The sequence below is a fragment of the Pteropus alecto genome, unplaced genomic scaffold, assembly GCF_000325575.1.
Source record: "Pteropus alecto unplaced genomic scaffold, ASM32557v1 scaffold22, whole genome shotgun sequence".
Lineage (NCBI taxonomy): Eukaryota > Metazoa > Chordata > Mammalia > Chiroptera > Pteropodidae > Pteropus > Pteropus alecto.
The window spans coordinates 7432068-7438067 of record NW_006434839.1 but is presented as its reverse complement, the minus strand read 5'-3'; the positions used below and the strand labels follow the sequence as shown (position 1 = coordinate 7438067).

The 6000-nt window shown below is 41.7% G+C and overlaps 1 protein-coding gene across 5 annotated transcripts in view; it reads right to left on the bottom strand.

Moving 5' to 3' along the window:
- Window positions 1–6000, bottom strand: part of PLXNA4 (plexin A4) — a 418764-nt gene that overhangs the window by 382095 nt on the left and 30669 nt on the right. The window lies entirely within an intron of this gene.

Sequence of the window (6000 nt, the reverse complement as noted above, 5' to 3'; positions counted from 1 at the left end):
CACTTGCATAAGTTCTCAGCCTGGGCAGTCCCCGCCCCGCTCCCTGCACATCTAGAAATGGATAGAGGCTTTCTTGGTTGACTGAGTGCTCCTGGCTTTTAGCACTCAGGGGATCGGCGATGTTCATCCCGCACTGAGCAAGACGATCCTGCCTAATGAAGAATTGTCCTGCTCAAAATGCCAGTGCCACCCCCATTGAGAAACACGGATCGCCCCAGAGTTCAGAACTGTGCAGAGCAAGGACATCGTGTCAGAGGCTGCCTGGAGACCCCATCAATCAAATCACAGTCATTGCAGAGAAGGGCTGGAAGTCTCACAGGAGACGTTTCCTGCCAGAGTCCCTAGATCTCCTACTTTGGGTGTTGTGAGGGCCAGCTTTTATTCTAGACATTTTTATAATAAATTATTATAATTAATTATAATTGATAACTTTAAGTCTGGTTGGATGTAAGAACAGGAATATTATCAGATATCAGTTCTGTCACTTTAACATGCAGTGGCCCAAAGCCTCTAGCTTAACCAGCCCCTGGCAAACTAGACCAGACGTCCGCCGCCGGGACCCAGGAAAACACTTTCCAGCACTGTGGTGTTGAGGATTCCCCGATATTCTCCAAAAGCTCGTGGAGGAAGCAGACCTTGGGTCCCGAGAACAGAAGGTGTGGTGTGGGACTGTCTTTGAAACTTCGTACTGTTATTTGTAACTGAGAGAGGGCGAGGGACGGGGCAAAGGGAACAGAATGTCAGCGTTGCTCAGCAAGTGAAAACTCCTGCTGTCAAAAATGCCAGCGGTGGATTTAATCAGTAAAATCAATAAAGATCGATTTCAAAGGATGCCCAGTGAAAAGGTGCCCAGGCAGAGAGCCGAAGGGGGACAGATAGCAACAGCATGCACAAGCACACACGAATCACCAGTTTGCCCGAAGCCGTGGCACAGTGTGGCTCCCATGAAGTTGGTCGTTTCCCCTAACATAACAGCGCGTTTTCCACACACAGGCCCCTTCCCCCAGAGACTTCGCCTAGTGCTTTCCCCAGTTACCCCTCCCCATAAGATGTAGAGATAGCTGTGCTAAAATGTGCCTTCTCCCACAAACCATTAAGCTGTCAAGCTGAGGTGGCAAACAAACCCAGAGAGAGCCAGTGCTGGAATGCTAATGGTGAACACCGCAATTATTCTTCCTGCCCTGGACAATTCCTGCTTCAGCTTTACTGGCCCCAGGTTATAGTTCGTGATCTTTGGATGCTGATGGAAGAGACATGGCTTGATGAAGAAAATAACCAGGGAGGTGATGTCTAGATAGAGCTGGAGGTAACTAGCAGAGGAGGTTTTGTTTTGTTTTGTTTTCCGTTGTTTTCCGTTTGACAACCACACAGGTGTCATATAATGGCTTCTGGTTTCAACACCCCCGCCCCCATCCAAAGGAAAACAACCTCTCCATAAATACCTGGCCCACATCAGTGAAATAGCTGTGTTACACACTTGAGTACCGTTTTCGAGGACACTTTAAATAGAGCATCGGTCGCTGCTTTCAATTTAACGTGTGAACGGGAGCCGCTCAGGCAGGCAGAGATGATAAGGTGTGGGGATGGGCGCGCAGCTTCCATTGGTGCATCTGCTCAGACTTTTAACAGATCCACAGGCACTTAAGGCATCTTGGGGACAAGCCATGGGCAAGACTCACTCAACAAATGAATGGGTACCGGCTATGCATGTGCAAAGCTAGGTGCTGGGCACAGTAAGAGATACGTACAAAAAAGGAGGTTCCTTCCCTAGACGAGATGAGCTTTACATACAAATTACAGTGAGAAAGTGTTATAAATAATACAAGACAGATAAAATGCGATACGAGTTAAGAGGAGGGCTGGGTGGCCTCGGTTTTTTTCTTCTGTAGAAACCCCTACTGAGTTGTATGAGGATTAAATGAGATCACGTATGATGGGGGCCAAGGACAATGCCTGGCACTAAATAAGTGTCCCGTAATGGTAGCAGTAGTCAAGGAAATAACATTAATATTATTGACTTTAAATCATTATAATTAATAATTTTTATAATAAATTATTATAATTAATTATAATTGATCATTTTAAGTCTGGTTGGATGTGAGAACAGGAATATTATCAGACAAAGCTTGATAAGTAATAGGTAACATTTGGACACATGAAGGAGTGGGGGATGGTACACCCAGAGATATAGATACAAGGAAATTGGGGACTTGCTTGGGAAATAAATACCACAATGTGTCCTCATTTCTGCATTTGTATTATGACATGTCTGGGTGAAGTTTTTTGGTTTTTTTTGTTTTTTTTTTTTTATCCTGCTTGGAGTTTGTAGGCCTTCCTGAATCTGTATATTGATATTTTCCCTCAGTTTCAGAAAATTCATAGCCATTACTTTTTCAAAGAATACTTCTTTCCCCCACCTTCATTCTATTTCTCTGTAGAAATTCAATTAAATAGGTAAGACCTTCTCACTGTATCCTCTATGTCAATTAATCCCTTTTCTGTATTTTTTATCTTTAATTTAAGATTCTTTATTATGCCCTATCCCACACGTCATTAATTATTACTTTAGAGGTATCTAAATTCTTTACAACCCATCCATTGAATTCTTAACTTCAGTTGCTGTATTTTCAGTTCTAGAGTTTCTTTTTGGCTCTTATTTTAAATCTACTATATCATTTTTGTAGTTTCTAGTTTGCTGCCAGGTTTTGTAATTTTTGTCTTATTTCTACTTGAAAATAGCAAGCAAAGTTATTTAAAGCCAGGGCCTGATCATTGCAGTATCCATAAAACCTGCAGTCTATTGTTTCCTGCTGTTTCTTGTTCAAGTTGACTTGTTTCCTTTGTGCCAACTCATCTTTGCTTGTATGCTGGACATTGTATTCAAAGATTTATTTGCAGGAATAATTTGACAAATAGGACAGTGTTATCTTCCTCCAGAGGATATTACAATGCTTCTGTCAGATGACTTTCTTGAAATATGGCATAACATTAATCCCATTCCACGAGCAAAGATTCCTCTCAGTTGCTCAAATAGTTCAAGCTGGACTTCAGAACTTGGAAGGGCTGGCTTACTTATCGTCTCAACCCCAAATGAGCCCACCTTGATAGGTCCTGAATTCTATCTTTTGTCCCCTAACCCATGAAACTGTGAAATGCAATACTTAGACCCTCGGCTGCCTCTTTAGAACCAGAAGAAGGCCTCACCCCTCTGGTAACTTACCTCTTGATTTCTTTTCTCTCCCAAAATTTGGCCTTGTAAATATTTGGCCTTGCTAGCTTTTATACGCCTTCAGGAACACTTTTGAAAATATCATTCTCACTCTCTGAATTTTCCTCAGTAGGTGGGTGAGTCTGAATTATCTAGTCTGCCATTACCCACAGATAGCACAGGCATACCTCAGAGATAGTGTGGGTTCAGTTCCAGACCACCACGATAAAGAGACTATTGCAATAAAGTAAGGCACACAAATATTTTGGTTTCTCAGTGTATCTAAAAAGTATGTTTACCCTATACTGTAGCCGATTAAGTGTGCAATAGCATCATGTCTTTAAAAAATGTATATATCTTAATTAAAAATAATTTATGCTAAAAAATGTAAACCACCATCTGAGCTTTCAGTGACTTGTAATCTCTTTTGCTGGAGAAGGGTTTTGCCTTGATGTTGTTGAAAACGCAATATCTATAGAGCAATGCACAATAAAACAGGTGTGCCTATCCATGATATGACTAGAACACTAGATTACGTTAGGGAGAAAGTAAAAGATAGAATATTGGCTGACTCTAAAACATGGATAACCTTGATAACCTAGGCTAAAGAGGATATATCGTCAATAATGTACAGGGAGCCACTGAAGATTCTTGAGCAAAAGAGTGATAACCTGAGAGCGATAGGTGAGGAAGACCAGGCTGGAAAGGGATGAGACCAAAAGCAGAAAGGAGAGTTAACAATCTTTATCAAACTTGCTGAGAAAACGTAACGATTCTGAGTTAGGGCTGCAGTGGTGACATTAAGAAGCTGAGGCAGAGGTCACTCTTCGACCCAGAAAATCCCCAGAGGAGAGACAATTTCACATGAGAAAAAGAACCTGCCACTGGAATACATTTACCCATGTCAGCGCATGATCAGGTAGGTGGGACCACCTTTTGAGGAGACGGAGATCACCCATTTTGTTTTTGTAATGTTTTAAGGTATGCATTTTTTTTCTTTTTTTTTCAATTAAAATTATTGGGATGACATTGGTTAATAAAATTATATAGGTTTCAAGTGTACAATTCAATAATATGTCATATGTATACCATATTGTGTGTTTACCACCCAAATTTAAGTTTCCTTCTGCCACCAAATATTTGACCCCCTTTACCCCTACCTACCTCTTCCCTCCACCCTCTCCCTCTGGTAACCACTAATCCACTGCCCATGTCCATGAGTCTTTGTTTGTCATGTTTCTTTGTTACTTTTAGTTTTATATCCCACATATGAGTGAAATTATATGGTTCTCAAGTCCTTCTGTCTGACTTATTTCACTTAGCATAATAATCTCAAGATCCATCCATATTGTCACAAGTGGCAGTATTTCACTTTTTCTTATGGCCGAGGAATATTCCATTGTATACATGTACCACATCTTCTTTATCCAATCATCTATCGACGGACACTTTTGTTGTTTCCATGTCTTGGCCACTGTGAACAATGCTGCAGTGAACATCAGCGTGCATGTATCTTTGCAGATAAATGTTTTCAAGTTTTTTGAGTAAATGCCCAGAAGAGGGATTGCTTGGTCATATGATAGTTCTATTCTTAGTTTTTTGAGGAACCTCCATACTGTTTTCCATAATGGCTGTAGGAGGTCACCCCCTTCTGTGACAGCAGAGATTCCCTAAGTGATGTAGACTAACAGCGCAATTCTTGTTGGGGGCAAGGAGAAAGCCCAGGCCCCTTTGTTAACAACCAGAGATCCTGGAGCATCAGGACACAAGCCAGGAGGTTCCACAGAAAATAAAGAGCACACAGAAGTAGACTTACATGTGCAGAGGGTGAGAGGTGTACACCCTATCACTATGTGACAGGTGAGCCTTAGGGATTCCTAGGATTGTCATTATTGGTTCCACTGAGTGACAAAAAGCTACACAGGAGGGTTAACTTCTGAGGATTCTAGGTAGAGACTGAATCCAATGGAAAGGTAAACCTTTAAACTATAATCACATCCTTCCTAGCCTAGATGGCCGCCACCTACTATAGACATTTTCCCCCATCCTCCCTTCCTTCCATTTATATGAATGAGTGTCAAAAGGTAGCTGCCCGTGAGGAAATAACTTCTGTTTTCACTGTGAGGATCTGGGAGATGAAATAAAATAAAAGTAAAATGTTACTTGAGGAAGGGCTATATAATTTCATAAATAAATTACTGAGCTTGGCATCGATCTGAGCTGAACCTGAGGAGAGCAGTAAGCCACACTGGGCAAAGCTCACCACACATACATAATCTGTTCGCTCCTGCTTTCATAATTTAATTGCCTGCACCAAATTCATATTATCTGCAAAAAGCATATGTACTTTCCTCTTCCTGTCCTATCCTTGACTTCTTCAGACCTAGAATTCAAGAGAATATACCAACCCCTCTCCCAATATCTTCTGAGCTCATATTTTCTGTCTCAAAAAGTTTCTACTAATTCTCTCTAAAGGACCCCACCTCCTGCCATCGCTTCTTAGGCTCCTGGGGGCAGACTAATGTCACCCGGTGAAAGTTAGAATGTGTGTGTGGGTAGAAGGGTTAGAAACTTATCAAGGCAGAGTGAGACCTGAGCAAAAGTGTCCCAGGGAGAGACCATAAGCACCTCAGAGGTAGGACTGTATTTGTTGATTCCCCACGGAAGCCCAGCCCCTGGCACAATACCTGGCTTATAGAAGACACTCAATACAGACTGGAACTATTGAACTGGTATGAGGAAAGCAAGGAAAAACAACCAAGCATCGCTTTTCTTCAAATAATTCCTACCCA